General features: G+C 47.8%; 2 long non-coding RNA genes across 10 annotated transcripts in view; one reads left to right on the top strand and one right to left on the bottom strand.

The window, feature by feature from the left end:
- LOC149122929 (uncharacterized) overlaps nucleotides 1-7,374 on the bottom strand; it is a 19,315-nt gene extending 11,941 nt beyond the window's left edge. For 2 of the 8 annotated variants that reach the window (XR_016218732.1, XR_016218734.1), the window contains exons 1-2: nucleotides 7,093-7,231; nucleotides 412-552 (exon numbers count right to left, since the gene is read on the bottom strand). This is a non-coding gene — a long non-coding RNA (uncharacterized LOC149122929). Of the gene's footprint in view, nucleotides 1-411; nucleotides 553-3,337; nucleotides 3,808-4,601; nucleotides 5,147-6,057; nucleotides 6,201-6,241; nucleotides 6,383-7,092 lie in introns of those variants that run through there. The other 6 variants (XR_016218736.1, XR_016218731.1, XR_016218738.1 and 3 more) reach the window with 6 other exon arrangements.
- LOC149122928 (uncharacterized) lies at nucleotides 7,166-19,718 on the top strand. 2 transcript variants are annotated; one of them, XR_016218739.1, is made up of 3 exons: nucleotides 7,166-7,300; nucleotides 11,014-11,125; nucleotides 18,980-19,718. It is a non-coding gene; the product is annotated as an uncharacterized LOC149122928 (long non-coding RNA). The 2 variants fall into 2 exon arrangements; XR_016218740.1 differs by lacking the exon at nucleotides 18,980-19,718 and adding an exon at nucleotides 12,602-13,196.

Below are 19,718 nucleotides of genomic sequence, written 5' to 3'. Positions count from 1 at the left end.
CCTCATCTCTTCTTCTTGCTTACAGCAAGCGGAAAAGACAGTGAGTGAGCTTCAAGTTGAGAAAAACTGCTTGAAATTTACAAGTTCCTGGGCCCTTTCTGGTCATCCGGTGTCAGGGTTGAACAGGACCTGACTCAGAAAGTCATGCAGAGGTTTAAATCTCAGAGCCAGCTAATGGAGTGATGGAGTCAGGGTAGGGATTCGATCTACACACGGCACCCCGAGGTGTGTCAGGTGGGAGGTCTTTGCGTCGCTGGGGCTCACCCTCGGGAGGTGGTCCTCCCAGGAGGGTTGGTGGTACAGGCAGAGCATGCTCCCTGTGTCTCTCTGCTCCCTGGTTCTCCGTCAGCCCCCTCACCTGACCCTGGACTCCTCAACCCCATCCCCACCCCCTCCAGCCTCCCCAGATACCTCCACCAATGGAGATGCTGAGTCTTGAACTGTGAACCTCCAAACTGTAAGATGGAACCTTACTTTCTTCCTGAGACGTTATCAAAGGAGCGGAAAGCTAACTGTACACCCATGGATAGAATCGTCACAGATGTGTTGACCCTGAAAGGAGAGAAAAGCATGTGGCTTCTTTGTTTGCCATGGCAGAAGGCGCCATGTGCTCTCCCCTCCCCACGTCTCTGAGTTGGTGAGAGGCAAGCTCAGAGCTATATCTCTCTCATGGTCTCAGGGAACAGTTTTCAGAATTCACATAATTAATTATCTTGAGATGTTTTAAACACCAATTTGAGTTTAGCACATAAAAATTGACCTACAAAAATTTGCCAGGACAGGTCTACAAAGAGGTCCACTTGAACGTTGTTTATAATGGCAAGAATCCAAAAGCAAGCAAAAGTCTCAAGAGAAAAACGTATACACCCAGTGTCATGGTCATTCCAGGGAGTATTCTGCTACTGGTAGAAAATGAGACAGATTCATAAGTGCTAATATGGAATTATCTCTAAGCCATAGGACTCGAAAAAAGGAAGTTGTAAAACTCTCTCTATATACAAATGTATGTGTGCGTGTGTATATATATATATATATATATATACACATATATATGGGCTTTTTTCCATGTAAATTAAAAATATAGATATAGACAGAAAGGTGGGTAGATACTTAACATTCTATTTGGTACCTGGACATTTTGATTTCTAGAGAGAATAAGAAACTCTTAACAGTAACGTCTTTAGGGAAAGGGACTAAGGGAAGGGTATGAAGTGTCCCACGCAGCTTTCCTGGGGCACTTGCTGCCCTCACATGTTGTACAAATATTCTAACCATGTGCATGCATCATCTTTTGTAAAGTCAACAGATATCATAATGGTAAGAGTACAGATCACTTAAAATGTTTTTTATATTTTTTTTTACTTATAAAAACACACACAACATATCAATACCTTACTATAAAGGAAAGTTTACAAATCATCAGAATTCAAAAGGAGCAAGAAAGCACACTCAGCCTGGCAGTAAGAGGCCTGCATCCTACGACAGAGTACCTGGGTTCGATTCCCAGGTCCGGCTCCTGACTGCAGCTTCCTGCCAGTGCAGACGTGGAGGCAATGCTGATGGTTCAGTAACTGTGTTCTTGCCCTCAGTGTGAGAAATCCGCACTGAGCTCCCAGCTCCGGGTTTCAGCCTGGCCCAGAACCAGCCATTGCAGGCACCTGAGGAGTGAACCAGCAGAGGAGAGCATCCCCTCTCTCTCTCCCAAATAAACAAATAAATAAGTAACTCCTAAAAGAATTAAATGGACAATTAAAATTTGTTCTTAAATCATAGCCAAGTTCACTTACAGTAAAAGTGACTGTATATAAACTGACAAGAATGTTATTGAAGAAGTATGAGTAGAATGTTATTTTCATTATCATTATTAATATGGTTATGATCATTTTTAAAAGATTTATGTATTTGAAAGTCAGAGTTACAGAGATGGAGAGGCGGAGAGAAAGAGAGAGAGAAATCTTTCAACTGCTAGTTCACTCCCCAAATGACTGCAACGGCCAGAGCTGGGCCAGGCAGAAGCCAGGAGCCAGGAGCTTCATCGGGGTCTCCTACGTGGGTGCAAGGGCCCAAGCACTTGGGTCATTTTCCATTGCCTTACCAGGCACATTAGCAGGGAGCTGGATTGGAAGTGGAGCAGCTGGGTCTCGAACCTGGCACCCATATGGGATGCCGGTGTCACAGATGGCAGCTTAACTGGTGCCACAACACCAGCCCTGGTTACTACGATTTGTTAATATTGGTATTTTCAAGTGTCTACATTCAGCAGAGTGTTGTGGTTAATTATGTGAAGGAGGTAGGATGATTCCAACACGGACACGGGCATCTACCTGAGTCCCCTGCCAGCTGAGGAGATGGCTTTGCACTGAATGACGTCTGCACCCTGCTGAGCAAGCTTACGCACTTGGCACCTCCCTAGAGGGATCGTTCGAAAGGTCTGGGCCAGTCTGGCTGGAGGGTGAAGTGCCACAGAACCCCTACCTCGAGGAAGCACCAGGACCTGAACTCATTAGAGCAAGTCCCAAGAGGACAGCAGAGGCGGTTTTAAAAAAAATGCTCACGACCAAAATGCATTTGACCTTGTACTGAAGCCATACAATAAACATAATGCTTTTCTATTCTTCCTGACAGCACATCACATAAATCAGCCAACTGGGGGCAGAGCAGGAATCTCCCCCCATTTTTTTTCTCTGAGTCTGACCTATATTGTGTTGGAGGGAGGGAGACCCTGGTTTGTGGCCATTCCCTGTGATCAGTGAGTGTCTCCTGAGACCTCCAGTTTACCCTAGTTCTTTTTTTAATATACTCTTTTTTAAGATGTATTTATTTCAAAGGCAGAGTTACAGAGAGGCAGAGGGAGAGAGAGAGAGAGAGAGAGAGAGAGAGAGAGAGAGAGGTCTTCCATCTGCTGGTTCACTCCCCAAATGGCCATAAAAGCCGTAGCTGGACCAATCCAAAGCCAGGAGCCAGGAGCTTCTTCCAGGTCTCCCACGCAGGTGCAGGGGCCCAAGCATTTCTACTGTTTTCCCAGGCCATAGCAGAGAGCTGGATTGCAGTGGAACAGCCAGGACTTGAACCTGTGCCCATATGGGATGCAGGTGTGGCAGGCAGAGGCTTAGCCTACTATGCCACTAGTGCCAGCCCCCGACCGTTTGGCTTTCTTAGCCACTAGTTCCCATCCCCTACCCTGAGACACGAGCTATTGCTGCACTAGTCATAGCAGCTGTGGTTTTGGTAGCAAGTGCACCCAACTGTGTAAAGACTTCAGCAAAAGAGCAATCAACATCTTGCTTACGTAACGATCCAGGTAACAGGGTAAGGTATGATGTGGTGGTGGGCATACCTGCTGTACACAGGCCTCGGAAACACGGGGTATCTAGAGTTCCTAGGTAACTAGACTCCCCCTAGACGTCAACCAAACAGCCGGCTGAGTGGTGATGAGAGAGCGTGGAGAAAAACGTAGGCCAGGTTGTGATGAGCCAGACCCAGGAGGGGGCTCAGAACTTCCTATTGCAATGGCTGGAACCAGTCACATGGCCACACTTAGCTGCAAGGGACTCTGGGGTGTCGCTCCCCCTCTTCGTGGAGGAACGACACAGGACCCTGTGCTGTTCTTTTGTCTGCTCGGCCCTCCCCGGGTTTGCTGCTGGTTCTTCCCGAGTTGGCTACCGACCCTTCCACCTCCGTGGAAGGGCGGTTCCCCCTGCCACTTTCCCCACTTCCGCAGGGGAGCGGCACACCGCCGGCCGGCTCTCTCGGGGGCTGCACAGGTGTTCCTTCAGATAGATGTTCCTGGTGCATGTTGTCTCTCTCCTCCTTTATAGTCCTCTTCCACCAATCCCAACTCTGCTACCCACACGCCGAGTACGCTGCTCTCCTCCAATCAGGAGCAGGTCCTGCAGTTTATTGGTTGAACTGGAGGCAGCTGTGTAGAAGCTGTTTCCTCCTCTCCCAGCACCATATTGTGGGAGAGCAGATGCATAGAATAAGTCTTAATTCCAGTAACTTAGTCTAGTCCGAGTTGCTCCCAGTTGCTCCCCACACTGGGGAAATATCCAGCTACATTCCCAGGAAGAAGAGGATAGCGGATGTTGGTAAGCCCACAGCATTCTCTACCGCTCCCTGTACATAGCCTGATTCTTGTGCCCACTCTGCCCTCACTGTAATTAGCTGTCCACACCCTAACCCAGTGACCATCCCCCCTCTAGTTGACTACACTTCCAAGCACAGCCAGAAATGGGTCGACATTGAATGCAGGATTTTAAACCTCAAGTCGGCACTGAATGCTTGTAGTGGTCCTATCACATTTCTTTAACAAGTGTGCAATCCTCTTGCCAGGGTGACCATTTTACACCTCAACCTCTTCTAGTCTTAACACAAGCTGGAGTTTGAAAATGAACTTGCTCTACTCTCATCCCAATCCTGACCTTCCCCGGGCTTTCCCTCCCCAGGACATAGTTCCATCCCAGCCAGGAGTCCAACCCGGGAATGTGGCCATCGTCATGACTCCTCCTTGGGTCTCCCCCTTACCCAACCCGGGGTGGAGTCTCACTGCGTTGCCTCTGCACTGCGTGCAGATGGGCGGCTGAGTCCCCATTCCCTCTCACCTGGAGTGTGGTCTCCCGGCTCCGACCTCTCTTACAGCCTGTCCTCTCCACAGACCCGGATGCTCCCAAAGTGTGAGCGCCATCCCGTTGCTCTGCGGCCTCATCCCCTAAGGTGACTTGCATTGCAAGAACTAAAGACCAGCCGGCACAGCTCACCGAGTTCCCAGGGCACAATCCTTGCCCCTCCTGGCCCGCAAGCCCCCCACTCCTGCAGGCCTCAAGTCTCCTTCCCCTTCCTTCCTGGAGACCTGGACTCTGCTCACCACGTCCTGTGACTAGACCGCTTTGTCTTGGATTTCCAGGCCTGGCTTGTAGGGCTCAGTGAATAGGACTTCCCGACCACACTTCCGGACAAGTCCTCCTCCTTCTGCATCCTCTCGCTCTGCTGCACTCGCACGCTCACTACCATCTGTGATTCATTGTGTGTGCTGACCTGTTTACGGTGTCACCCCACCAGATTCTGAGCTGCACGAGGGTAGGGCTGTTTTTGCTTTTTAGTGGCTCTCCCCGTGCCTGACACTTTTTACTATATTAGCTGAATGTAGGTCAATGAGCACAAAGCAATGAATGGATGCAATAGGTTAATGGTCCTTAACAACGATTGGTTATCTGCTTGTGTCAAAGAGCTCTCAGAACATGGGCCTTTGCCTCCCAAAGCCTCACACACAAGTCTAACAGTGCATTCAGGTTCAAGTCATCCTGACCCTCCAGACCCCGTCCGTTCAGGACTCATATTAATAATTCAGGAACTAAGTAATAATTTTAGCTCTAGAATTCTTATGGTAGCACACACAACTATTTTGCTACCAATAAAAGTACCAGCGAAGACAAACAGTAAGGGCTTAATAATGGCACTCAGGAAGGCTACCTTGTTATAGGCCAGTGAGAAGCAGGAAATGCCTTAAGCATAGGCTGATACCTTTGAAAAACAGGTTGAGGAGGGACACACACACAAATGGTACCCAAGAACCACCCTGTGAGGGGTGAGCCCAAGACAGTCCCGGGAAGCCCGAGTGGGCCCCTTGGAACCAGGTTCCAGGTCAGGAGACCCCTGGACTGCACAACGAGAGGAAGGGCCCCCTCGCCAGCTCGTGGAAGTGAGCTCCCGAAGCGTGCTCCAGAGATGCTGGAGCGGAACCCATACTCTGGTATCTGGGCAGCCATGGCTCCTGGGAGTGGGAGCAAAAGGGGCTCTCGCAAAGCCGCAGAGGCAAGAGTGCTGGTGCTGAGTGTCCCGTGGTCGGGTTCTTAGGCACTCCCACCTGCCCTGCGCTGGAGACACCTGGTCTGTTGCTTCTCTCCAGCCCAGGGGACAGGGCGGGTTTGCAAAGCTCCCCAGGAAATGCTTGACTCACCAACAAAAGCTCTCAGCCCTTCACAAGCCCCCCTGGGGTTTTCTTTAGGGGCTGGAGGCAGAGGCAGAGTCCAGAGCCACTCCAGGGAGGCAGAAACCCACCTTACAGAAAAAGCCTTAGCACCAGGGCAACTCATCATGTCGAATGTCAGGTGACAGGTGATAGCCCCATCTTTGGTCCAACAGGTGCCGGCACCCCGGTTGGTATGGCTGCTATAAACGCCAGCATATGTCATAAATAGAGTCTGGGGTCAGCCATCTGGTTTGGGTAATGGCAGAGCCTCACCTGCAGGTCGCAGCTGTCCCTGGCCTCAGGCGAGCAGGCCAGCAGAGCTGAGCAGGTGCCACCCATAAGTGCTGTAGACAGGAGGCCGAAGCCTTGACCACTCAGCTGTTGGTCACCGTGTGAGACATATGGTGCGGGTTGCTGTGGTGGGTGACAATCATGTTGAAAAATGTGAGACCATTTATGGAAGGGCTGTGGTCCCAGTAATTCATCTGTCAGAAGTGGGCTTCTGCACAAGGCAGACCCTGCACGGGAGCAGTTCCCCTTGACCCCACCAAACGCCCCTGGACATTCGTCTGGTTTCTGGAGGCCTTCTCTCTTCTTTGCTTATTAAAGACACTTTTTATAGAAGGTCATCATCAGATGTAGATTATTTCGACTACAGTTTAAAATTGAATTGAGATTCTATATAATGTAATAGAGGCATTTGAAGCAAAAGCGAGGATGACGTATACCAAATCGAGACTGGGGTGTGAAGGAAAATGGGGAGAAAAGAGGAATTGAGGAGAGGGACTCTTAGCTGTTTCTGTCCAAACACACACACACACACACACACACACACCCCTAAGGAAAATGCAGCAAAAGACCAGTGTCTGTTTAATTTGGACGACAGAGTCTTCACGGACCTGTGTAACAATCTTCTGTACTGTTTTGTGTCTCTGACATGTTTGTAACCAAAACTCTTTTTTTAAGTGATGAGATGTAGGAAGGAAGTAAACGTTATGCGATGTGGATGCGTTCTGGGCTCACTTAAGGACCTGCGTGCGATTATTTTGCCTTGGAGAAGAGAAAACGGAGACAAATGGAAAGTGAACGTGTAAGGCGTAATAAGAATTCCAGCATGCACTCACCCGTGGCTTTGTGAGCGCCAGGTGTGCTTCGAAAGACTTTACTCGGGCTTCATTTCGGCAGCTCCCAGGACAAGTCTCCAGCCAAGGACCTGCGCACCTGGTAGCAAGATGGTTTCAGCAGCTGAGGGCGCCGGTTCTGCCTCAGCCTGGCGAAGGGAAGTGCAGCAGGAAAGCCTAGAGCCGGAGAAGGGAAAGCTGCCGTTTCTAGGTACGTGCGTCTCAGGGGTGAGGGAGCCAGGGAGAAATCAGTCTCAACAAGGCGGGCCTGCAGGAATTAGGCTTCTCTTCGTGAAGGGTCTGGGAGCAGAGAGGACAGGGGACTCAGCCCCACTCCCTTCCCTCACAGATAACCATCATGCTGACTGCCAGCACCACACGTTCCGTCTTCTTGTTTCCCAAATGTGCATCAATGGGGTCATTTGGAAAGCATTCTTGTGAATTACGTATTATATGCAACACTGTGTTTGTGAAAGTAATTTACGTGGTTGCATGTATCAGTGACTCATGTGTCAATAGCTCGCTTATAACTTTTACGGTGGACTTTTCTGTTGTCTGGATAAATGATAATTTATTAATCCATGATATTCTGTTGCTGAACAGAATTGAAGGGCTTCCGATTGAAGCTATTAGGAACGCTGCTGCTATGAAGGTTCATAGCACATGGGTGCTGGGGCCCAAGCACTTGGACCGTATTCTACTGCTTTCCCAGGCCACTAGCAAGGAGCTGGATTGGAAGTGGAGCAGCCAGGACTCCATATGCCCATATGGGATGTCGGTGCCACAGGTGGCAGCTTCACCCTCTACCCGACAATGCCAGCCCTGGTGTGTATCCTTTGGTGTAAATACCTATGTATTTCTTTTTCATTTTTTGACAGGCAGAGTGGACAGTGAGAGAGAGAGACAGAGAGAAAGGTCTTCCTTTGCCGTTGGTTCACCCTCCAACGGCCGCCACGGCCGGCGTGCTGCGGCCGGCGCACCGCGCTGATCCGATGGCAGGAGCCAGGTACTTGTCCTGGTCTCCCATGGGGTGCAGGGCCCAAGCACCTGGGCCATCCTCCACTGCACTCCCTGGCCACAGCAGAGAGCTGGCCTGGAAGAGGGGCAACCGGGACAGAATCCGGCGCCCCGACCGGGACTAGAACCCGGTGTGCCGGCGCCGCAAGGCGGAGGATTAGCCTAGTGAGCCACAGCACCGGCCTATGCATTTCTTTTTAACATCCTCAGAGTATACTTATGATCAGCTTTTATGGAGATTACCAAACCATTTTCCCAGGTGCTTGTACCAGTTTACCTGCTGCCCCCTGTAGTGTGCGAGGATCTGTGTGCCCTTTAACATCATCAAAGCTTGTGTGTGTGTGTGTGTGTGTGTGTTTAGAAGGGCATGTATGCATGTGTACATGTGGGTGCTGAGTTTGTCTCTAGGAAACAGATTTCTGATGCAGGGAGAGCCTCCTTTCACATTGTTTCTCTTTTTTGAACGTGTCTTACTTTTTCTGATATTTTCTATTCTAGGTTGAATTTATTCCAGAATGAACTTAGAATGAATATCTTCAATTCCATAAAAATGGAAGGTTGCTCACGTTTTTTAAAGATTTATTTTATTTACTTGAAAGGCAGAAACAGAGAAGAAGAGAGAGGGAGAGACATCTTCCATTCATTGGCTCACTCTCCAAATAGCCACAACAGCCAGGACTGGGCCAGGCCAAGGCTAAGAGACAGGAGCTTCATCTAGATCTCTCACGTGGGTGCAGGTTCTCAAGGACTGGTCTACCCTCTGCTGCCTTTCCCAGGCATGTCAGCAGGGAGCTAGATCAGAAGTGGAGCAGCTGGGACTTGAACGAGTGCTCATATGGGATGCCTGCGTCGTAGGCAGAGCTTAGCCCATTAGGGCACCCTGTTGAGCATTTTTCTAGTTTTAAGAAATACCACTAGGCGCTGGTGCTGTGGCATAGCCAGTAAAGCTGTCACCTACAGTGCCAGCATCCCATATGGGCACCAGTTCAAGTCCTAGCTGCTCCTCCTCTGATCCAGCTCTCTGCTGTAGCCTGGGAATGCAGTAGATGTCCCAAGTCCTTGGGCCCCTGCATCCGAGCAGGACACCTGGAAGAAGCTCCTGGCCCCTGGCTTCAGATTGGCTCAGCTCTGGCCATTGTGGTCATTTGAGGAGTGAACCAGCAGATAGAAGACCTCTCTCTCTCTCTGTCTCTACTTCTGCCTCTCTGTAACTCTGCCTTTCAAATAAATAAATAAATTTTTTTAAAAAAGAGATACCACTAAATTGCCCATCAAATAAATTGCCATCACTACATTGTCCTACCAACAGTCAGAGCGAGTAGCCATCTCCTCTCCCCTTCACCCACTCCAGATATTAACAAACTAAAACTTGTATCCAAAAAGAGTATCTTAACTGTGTTTAATTTTGCATTTGCTTCATTGATAAGAATGGGGCGGGGGACTCTTTTTTTTTTTTTTTTTTTTGCAGATTTACTGGCCATTGATATTTCTTCTGTGCCGTGTGTGCACTTCCTTGGCCAGATTGTCTTCTGCTACGCTTTTATCTTTATCTGCAGGAATCTGTGTTCCATCCATGCTGTCCTGTCTGGGTCACTACGAGTCATAATTGTCCACTTACATTTAAATTAATCAGGTGATATATAAGACTCAGTTCCTCGGGCACACTGGCCACACTCCAGGGGCCCAGCAGCCACATGAGGCTCCTGTCCACCTTGCTTGTCAGCACACAGCGAGAACCTGTCCATCACCCTAGAAAATTCTATGGCAGTGCTGGTCTAGATAGTAATCCTTTTTCTGTTTCTCCGTTGAAATAACTTTTCTCGGTCTATCATTATATGATCGCTGTTGAGTATTTCTTTTGTATTACAGGGAAATACATTTTTAACAAGCATGTATTGTGCTTAAAAGGAGATAAACCTGAAACATTGCTAACTATCATATACCTCTGATCAAGCTAATAAAACTTTCGTTCTGATTTTTAGTCTGCTAAGCAGTTTTAGGAGGATGGACGTGACATTTGGTCCACTTCTCTGTGCCCGTCAAGAGGATCATTTGTTTTGTTTTGTTTTTTTTCTCCTTTAATTGAGACAACACCTATTTTAAAAAGGGGATAATTAATAAGGACGAGGCAGGTGTTTAGCCCAGTGGTTAAGCCTCCTATGTCCACATCATGTGCCTGGGTTTGATACCCTTCTCCAACTCCAGCTTCCTGCTAAAACAGGCCCTCGAAGGCAGAGCGGTGATGGCTCCAGTAATTGTGTTTTGCTCTCCACATGGAAGACCTGGATTGAGTTTCCAGCTACTGTCATCAGTCTAGTCCAGTCTTGATCCGCACGGGAATCTGGGGAGTATACCAACAGATGGGAGACATTCTCCCTCCCTCCCTCCCTCCCTCTCTCTCTCTCTCCCTCTCTCCCTCTCTCCCTCTCTCTCTCTCTCTCTCTCTGTATGTGTGTGTGTCTCATGCACACACACACACACATCTGTCGAAGATTTATTTTAAATAATGGACTTGACGTGCTAATATTTCTTTGGGTAATTGTACACATGAAGAGTGTCTCTAATTTGAAAACTCAAAAATCTGAAATGCTTCAAAATCCTAAATACTCTGAGCACCAACATGACCTACAGGTGGAAAATTTCACTCCTGACCTTGTGTGATGGGTCACAGTCAAAATGCAGACACAAGAAAAATATAGTATAAAACGATCTTCAGGCCATGTGTATATGAAACATAAATTAATTTTGCATTTAGCCTAGGGTCCCATCCCCAAGATATCTCAAAGTGTGTGGAAATATTCCAAAATCTGTGATCTGAAGCAATTCTGTTCCTGAATATTTTGGATGAGGGATACACACCCCGTATTCCATTGTGTGAGTGCATTATACTTTGTCTTTATTTTCCAGGTACAAACAATGCTACAATGCTGTTGCAACTTTGTACAGACCTCATTTTGCACCTGTGCAAGTATGAAAGACCGTATCTGCAAGATAAGTTCCCAGGTGGCTAACTCAAGAAGTAAGTTTGCCAGACATTGCCAAATTGGCTTCCATGAAGGTTTCTGCCGATTTGCACCCCGACTGGAAACGCATGGCAGTGGCTGTTTGCCCAGCTTTCCCAGCTGAGGGTCCTTGAACTGCCAACCCCATTTCCTTAGCTCAGCAAGGCTGCGGAGTCCTGTGCTGTCCTCTCTCTCTGCCACAGCCGTCCAGAGGTTGTCTCCAGGCAGAGGGCACAGAGCTGTAGGCTCGCCTTGCTGTTTTCCTTCTCTGAGGGACCACAGTTCTTTGCTGCCTGTTGTCCAGTGTCTGAAAGCAGCTGCTTAAGATATTTTGTCCTGGCTGGCGCTGTGGCTCACTAGGCTAATCCTCCACCTTTGGTGCTGGCACCCCGGGTTCTAGTCCCGGTTGGGGCGCTGGATTGTGTCCCAGTTGCCCCTCTTCCAGGCCAGCTCTCTGCTGTGGCCTGGGAAGGCAGTGGAGAATGGCCCAAGTGCTTGGGCCCTGCACCCGTGTGGGAGATCAGGAGAAGCACCTGGCTCCTGCCATTGGATCAGTGCAGTGCACTGGCCGTGGCAGCCGTTTGGGGGGTGAACCAACGGAAGGAAGACCTTTCTCTCTGTCTCTCTCTCTCACTGTCTAACTCTGCCTGTCAAAAAACAAACAAAAAACAAACAAAAACACATATTTTGTCCTGTGTTCTAATTGTTAATGAAAGGAGATGAGAAGTCCTTCTTCTACTCTGCGTTTGCACCCTCCCTGTGTACAGCACTGAGGCTTGTCTGTAACTTGATCAGAACGTCTTCTACGCAGCTGGGTTACGCCGCTTCACACGGCTATTGTGACCTATGTGCTTGGTTTCCGTGCTCCTTGCTTTACTCTGTGTTTTGCTTATGTTTTTGTGTTAAAGTCACTTACTTTTTTTTTTTTTTTTGCTTTATTCTTGAGTGTGAAGTTTTGCAATTTAGGCAGGCTTGCATTCTAATTTAATTCTCCGACTCCTTGGGCAATATAAATTCTCTGTCATGGGCAATGATAAAACTACATATTTCCTCATCTTTACCCAGCTTTTCCCTTTCCTTCACCACTGAATTAGAGTCACGAATGTTATCTTTCTTATGTTTATCTTCGTACCGTTTAATATGCTTGCAATTCTTTTGCTTGATTTTCAACCTTATATGTTATCCTTTGGTTCCTGATAGTACAAAGGAGAGAACCAGTGAGATTATTTTACATTCCATCTTCTTTCCCTTTCTCTTTCTCTGTCCCAGAATTGTGATATTTGTGCAATTTTAGTATATAGTATGACTTTTTACCTAATCTGTCATGATAATCTCCACATTTATTTTAGCCTTAGAACAATAGTTGTAGTCCGCATTCAATGTTTCCTTGGTTGTCTGAAGTGTCCCTGGTAATGTACATATGTTAGTCACCTTTAAATGTCTCCTGTGCCTAACATTTTCTCTTTTATATAGTATAAAAATTTTTTTTTCAGGACCAGCATTGTGCCATAGCAGGTAAAGCCACAACCTACAACGTCAGCATCCCATATGGGCACTGGTTCAGGTCCCAGCTGCTGCACTTCCAATCCAGCTCCCTGCTAATGGCCTGGGAAAAGCAGCAGAAGGTGGCCCAAGTGTTTGGGCCCCTACCACCCATGTGGGAGACCCAGATGAAGCTCCTGGCTCCTGGCTTTGGCCTGGCCCATCCTTGGCATTGTGGCCATCTGGGGAGTGAAACAGAGGATGGCAGATCAATCTCTCTCTCTCTGTCTCAGCCCCTCTCTGTGTAACTCTCTCAAAGAAAGAAATCCTTAAAAAATTTATTTTCAGGCCCGCGCCGCGGCTCACTAGGCTAATCCTCCACCTTGTGGCGCCGGCACACCGGGTTCTAGTCCCGGTTGGGGCGCCGGATTCTGTCCCGGTTGCTCCTCTTCCAGGCCAGCTCTCTGCTGTGGCCAGGGAGTGCAGTGGAGGATGGCCCAAGTGCTGGGCCCTGCACCCCATGGGAGACCAGGATAAGTACCTGGCTCCTGCCATCGGATCAGTGTGGTGCACCGGCAAAGGAAGACCTTTCTCTCTGTCTCTCTCTCTCTCTCACTGTCCACTCTGCCTGTCAAAAAAAAAAAATGTATTTTCACTCCATTTCAGCATTCATCTTTCTTATTTTACTTTGTCCCTGCTCTGTCTGCTCCTTTATGTTCCTTTCAATTTTGTCTTAATTTCTGTAGAACTTTGACTAAACTTCACTTCCTTTCTCAAGTTCCTCAAGCATTCCCTCCTATTGTCTTATCACCTCTTCCCTGAGGTTAAAAAAGATTTCTGCTTTGTGATTTTATCGTTAGAGGCAATTTCTTCATTAATGTTTCAATTTTGTTATATCAATGAAAATTTTTATCTGCTTCATGATAACAGTGTTTTTCTGATATGTTCTTTATTTCTTGCTAAATCTTGCTGATTTTTCTTCAATAAAAACATTAATATCTTTGGTTTAGAGTATTGTTATCTCATATTTTTATAATTCATTCTTTTTTTAAAAAAGATTTATTTTTATTTATTTGAAAGACAGAGTTACAGAGAGAGGTAGAGACAGAGAGAGAGGTCTTCCATCCGCTGGTTCACTCCTGAAATGGCCGCAATGGCTGGAGCTGCGCTTATATGAAGCCAGGAGCCAGGCGCTTCTTCCAGGTCTCCCACCTGGGTGCAGGGGCCCAAGGGCCCTCTTATTCCCACTCTTATGTTTAACAGGGATCACATTTCAGTTCATTTTCAACACTTAAGAATAACTGTGTGATAATTACAGAATTAAACCAGTCACATTAAATAGAACAGACAAAAAAAATACTAAGAGGGATAATGTATTAAGTTGTTCATTAACAGTCAGGCTATGCTGATCAAGAGTGGGAATAAGAGAGGGAAGAGATGTATAATTTGGGATATCTTCCACTGCTTTCCCAGGCCATAGCAGAGAGCTGGATTGGAAGAGGAGTAGCTGGGACTAGAACCAGCACCTATATGGGATGCCAGCGCTTCAGGCCAGGGCTTTAACCCACTGTGCCACAGCACGGCCCCAATTCATTCTTTTTTTTTTTTTTTTTAAGATTTATTTATTTACTTGAAAGTCTGAGTTACACAGAGAGAGAAGGAGAGGGAGAGTGAGAGGGAGAGGGAGGGAGAGAGAGACAGAGAGAGGCCTTCCATCTGCTGGTACACTCCCCAGATGGCTGCAATGGCTGAAGCTGTGCGATGTGAAGCCAGGAGCCAGGAGCTTCTTCTGGGTCTCCCACGTGGGTGCAGGGGCCCAAGACTTGGGCCATCTTCCACTGCTTTCCCAGGCCATGGCAGAGAGCTGGATCGGAAGTGGAGCAGTCGGGACTCGAACTGGCACCCATATGGGATGCCGGCACTGCAGGCCAGGGCTTTGCCCGCTATGCCACTGTTCCGGCTCCTGTAATTCATTTTTGAATGACTTGGATTTTTCCTGGACCAAGAGGTTTTTGGCAGGCGGTAGTATGGAGAGGAGGGCTGGCACCAGGATAACCCAAATCTTACAACCCCTGCTGGGCTCCTTTTCTGCTGCCACAGAGACAGACTGCTTCCTGCCAACATGGCTCCCTTTGTGATGCCCTGACAGCCCCCGTCCTCTGCTGCTTTGAGTCAGGTCGGATCTGAGAGTGTTTCAGCCGCCAGTCTTGCTTACTGCAGTTCTTAGCATGGTTACCAGAAGCTGAAGACACAAGCTGGCACCATGAGGAGGGTCTCTCAGCTGTTTTCAGTTTGGCATTTTCGGCGCTGCTCTTCCCACCTCCTCCCTGCCCCACCCCGGGCCATCTTGCACTCTCCAAGCCTTCTGAATGTCCTTCTGTGGGTTTTGCTTAGTGTCAGCTCTTTGCCATTCCTTGAGCACATTCTGGACTCTGCATCTGCCTATCTGGGTTTCACTGAAATGGACTGTATAGATTTTCTTCCATTCTCCCTCCTGCTTTGGTGGGATTCTCTGGAGGACCAGGGCAAAGCTGTCGATTCACTCCACCATGTTCTTACTCGAAATCTGAATGTATTTTATGATCTTGAGGTCAAAACATCTGTTGTCGATGTTCTTGCTTATTCTGAAAAATGCTGTTTCATCTGTATTCTGTATTATATAAATATTTGATATTAATTTGATGAGAACAGAATGAGAAGAAATTAATGAAATAGTAAAATATGCACCACTTGAGTGGCAGTCAGATCGTCTGTGGCACCAATCTTTAGGGGCAGACCTTACCACCGTCCCTCTGACTACAATGTTTTGTTGCAGTAATACAAACCACCAGTAGGAAACACCATGATCAATAGCTTAGGGAGAGCAAAACTGCTAAATCAGAAACTTCTCCCTTACCTCTTTTCTACTTTTCTCTAGAAAGAAAATTAGAACGCATGATTGTATTCATTGCATCTATATCTTGGGATTGCTGCTGCTATTATCCTCATTTCATAGATAATTAAAGTTCAAGGAGGTCCAGTTCCCAAATCACAGAGCCAGGAAGGTGTAGAGATAGGATTTAAATCTAAGACCACCTAACTCTGAAGGGCACATTCGTTCTCTTAAGTTACACTTCAATACCTTGTACCACCCAATGCACCACATGATCCTTCCTTTCGTCCCCTTCCCTATCCTGTCCCACCCAGACTCCTTACTGGCAAGAGTGAATCTGCAATTCTAGAAATTCCCATCCTGTAAAGGTTCATGGGCCTGACTAGACAGCCATTGTTAAGTTCAAAAGCAGCTACAGTAATGAAATCCTCAAGCGGCTAGATGTCTGTTTTTCTTTTCTTTTCAGTTTCTAAATGATAAAAAACATCATTTTGCATGGGAAAGAGCCTTTGATTTTTCCTCAGAATTTAATCCCCCATAGGGAGTGAGCATTTCAAAGATCTTAAATAGTTTACTAGCTCAAGACTCTATTCAGTAAGCTCAGGACTCATTTACATTTCTTTAGGGTCAAGAAGTGGGGAGGCCTGATGCTGGGGTTGTGCCCAGTGGGTTGAGCCACTGCTTCTGCCCCAGGACTCCCGCGCTGGATTTCTGGCTTGAGACTTGGCTGCTCTGTTTCCCATCCAGTGCCCTGCTAATGGCCTGAGAAAACAGCGGAGGAGGATGGCCCAGGTGCTTGAGCCCCTGTCACCGACAAGGGCGATTAGGATGGAGGCCCAGGCTCCTGGCTTTGGCCTGGCCTACCTCTGCTTGCTTTGGTCATTTGGGGAGTTAACCAGTGGATGGGAGATCTGCTCTCTCTGTGACTCTCCCTCTCTCTGTCACTCTGCCTTTCACATAAACAAACAAATAACTAAAACATCTTAAAAAAAAAAAAAAAAAGCGGAGGCCCGAGCTCTTTGAGATAAAAACCCAGGCAGCCATTCCTGACTCTGGCTCATGAGCCGGGCAGCCCTGAGCACATCACGCACCTTCTCTGGATTTCAGTTCCTTCATTTCATGGGTCTTTTATAAGGTTTCCTCTTGGGGAAAATGATATCATTTTATCCTTTTTATAACGTGGACTGGGTGAGAGTCGAGCTGTCGTAGTTTAAAAAGAACACAGCTTGCAGAAGCAGTATACACACTGTAATCCCACAAGCATCTAAAGGAAACGCAACACGTTTTCAAAATCTGTACCTCTGGGTGGTGGAATTTTCTTCTGTGTGTTTTTCTGTCATTGTCAATTTCTGTACGATGAATATGTATTATTTCTGTAATCTGAAAAAAGTATTTCGTCTTTTAACACATTGGAAACTGCAAGGGAGCCAAAAATAGAATAAAACAACTCAAATTTGAGTGTAACCAGGATACCAGACGGAAGCCCCAACGTCCCACATATCATGGAACATTGTAAGATGTCAGAGGGTCAGGCTCTCATCTGACAGATGGACTCACCAGCAACCCAGCCTGTCAGCGGCAGCCGGGGACGCTGTTTCCATAATGACTCATGGGGACGGTGCCAGCCAGCCCTGGATCACAGCCCCTCCAGTTCCAGCCCCAGAGCCGTGATGGCCTGCCACTGTGGTTCTCAGGGAATTCTGAAGCCAGCCTGGCTTCCTCATAATGGCTGTCTGTTCAAGGCAGAGATGGGAAGGAGGATATGACTAACGACATTTGGGGGAAGTATGGGAACACAACCAAAAATTACAGTGACTTTCTGGTTGGGACACATTGGAGAGGAACAGAAGCGGTATTCACAAATCCAAGAGTGTGTGGCCTGGCCCAAGGACCAGGGACAAAAATAAACTCAGACCTGCCCAATTTGTCAGTTTTGAGTGATGAGTCTTGAGACTGGGAGTCCAGCAAGAAGCCTTTTGACAGGTGGACGCCTCGTCACTGTGGGCAACTTGGCTTGGTCTGGGCACTGCAGAGAGGAGACCCGTCCTGGCATGAGGGGTGCTTCCAGTTGTCCTGAAACACTGTGTCCCCCTCTTTGCCCCAAAACTACCCCCGTGACCCCTCCCTGTTACCATGGTTGATTCAAATCCAGTCACTGCCAGTTCCCAAGCTGAGCCACTTCTTGTGCAAAATTCACAACTCCACAGGTACTCCAGTTGCCATTAGTTACTACAGGGGTTCTTTTGTGTTTTTTTTTTTTTTTTAAGATTTATTTTATTTATTTGAAAGACAGAGTTAGAGAGAGAGAGAGAGGAGAGGCAGAGACAAAAGAGAGGTCTCCCGTCTGCTCGTTCACTCCCCAGATGGCCGCAATGGCTGGAGCTGTGCCGATCCGAAACCAGGAGCCAGGAGCTTCTTCCGGGTCTCCCACGTGGGTGCAGAGGCCCAAGGACGTGGGCCATCTTCTACTGCTTTCCCAGGCCACAGCAGAGGGCTGGATTGGAAGAGGAGCAGCCGGGACTAGAACTGGCACCCATATGGGATGCTGGTGCTTCAGACTAGGGCTTTAACCAGCTGTGCCACAGCACCGGCCCCTACAGGGATTCTTATCCTGAATCCACAGACTCCGAGGGGTCCACAGAATTCAGGAGTCCTTGAACTTGGATGAAAGAGCAACTGCATTGTCTCTCTCTCTCTTTCTTTCTTTCTTTCTCTCTCTCTCTCTTTCTTTCTTTCTTCTTTTAACATTTATTTATTTACTTGAAAGTCAGAGTTACAGAGAGGCAGAGGTAGAGGCAGAGAGAGAGAGAGAGAGAGAGAGAGGTCTTCTTTCTGCTGGTTCACTCCCCAAATGGCTGCAATGGCCAGAGTTGGGCAGATCTGAAACCAGAAGCCAGGAGCCAGCAGCTTCTTCCAGGTCTCTCAGACGGGTGCCGGGGCCCAAGGACTTGGGCCTTCTTGCACTGCTTTCCCAGGCCATAGCAGAGAGCTGGATAGGAAGTGAAACAGCCAAGACACAAAGTGGCGCCCAATGGGATGCTGGCACTGCAGGCAGCGGCTTTGCTTGCTTGCATTTTCATTTTCACTGCCCTCTGGCTGAAATTAAGCATTTCCTCCCATTATGTGACTTAGCAGCAAAGTACAGTAACAGTATCCTGACATTGTCAAGAATAGAAAGTTTGGATGCATTCAAATCAAAGTAACAGTGTTGCACACATCTCAGAATAGTGTTTACACTCCTTACCTCTTAAAGCTACAGAACTAATTAGACCCACAGCTAGATCTTGCATTTAATATGTTAATTAAGAAGCACATTTATAGCATGAATTCACTTAGAAAAATATTTGGATAGCTATACCAGTATAATGGTTCCCTCTGTAGCCCTCTGTATCTTACTTTGTGAGTTTGAAAACATTCTGAGAACTTGTCCAGGGGCTTTAGAATGGCCAGAGTTTTCAGTGTAAAAACGGGAAAAACTGCATGAAGATGAATCATTTTATTTCTCGTCCACACTCAGCATGCAGGTAAATCGTTGGCTTCTGATCACCTCTGAAGACTCCTGTTTCTTGCAAGATGAGATCCCCAGGTCTGAACCTCTCTGCCAAGCTACCTGTAAAATTGCACAAAACACACCCAGTGGACTTCAGACCACAAAGGACAGTGATCTCTGAGAGACGCGAAATGAAGTGCTGAGCCCTATGATGGCCGAAGCACGGATGAGAACCCCCCGGGCACCACGCAGCCCGGGGAGCCCAGGTGGAGTCGGGTGTGGACACGAGGCTGAGATTTCAGGGCGGAGTGTGGAAGAGGGAGGGGCTGCGTGGGAAAGAGCTCCGGAGATTTCCAAGGGGTCCCTTGCAACCTTCAGCTGACGACAGGGCAGCACGTGGGGAGGGAGAACCGCCTGAGGCAGAGTGAAGCAGCACCTGCCGGGTTTCCTGGGACACTCGCGGGCACTCACACAGCGGAGAAAAGGGTTCATCATCTACTGAGCTTTGTCTCGGTGGCAGGGAGAAAGTTAGCCCCAGACTAAACGCCGCTCTGGTCTCTCCTGTCAAAGCGGCAAACTAAAACCTGAAAGAATCGAACGGGTCCCAAGTACTTTAACTGAATTTCAGAGCTGAACTCAAGGTTGTTAATGTGAATACAAAAGTGTTTAGCACCCAATGCTGGTGTCCAATAAAAAGTTACTAGGCGTGCAGGAGAGCAGGGACGTATGACCCATGATGAGAAAAAAATTAACAGAAACTGACCCA

The sequence above is a fragment of the Oryctolagus cuniculus genome, chromosome 12 (assembly GCF_051225735.1).
Source record: "Oryctolagus cuniculus isolate XC-2025 breed Fujian yellow rabbit chromosome 12, ASM5122573v1, whole genome shotgun sequence".
Taxonomy (NCBI): Eukaryota; Metazoa; Chordata; class Mammalia; order Lagomorpha; family Leporidae; genus Oryctolagus; species Oryctolagus cuniculus.
This window is presented reverse-complemented; position numbering and strand designations above follow the sequence as displayed.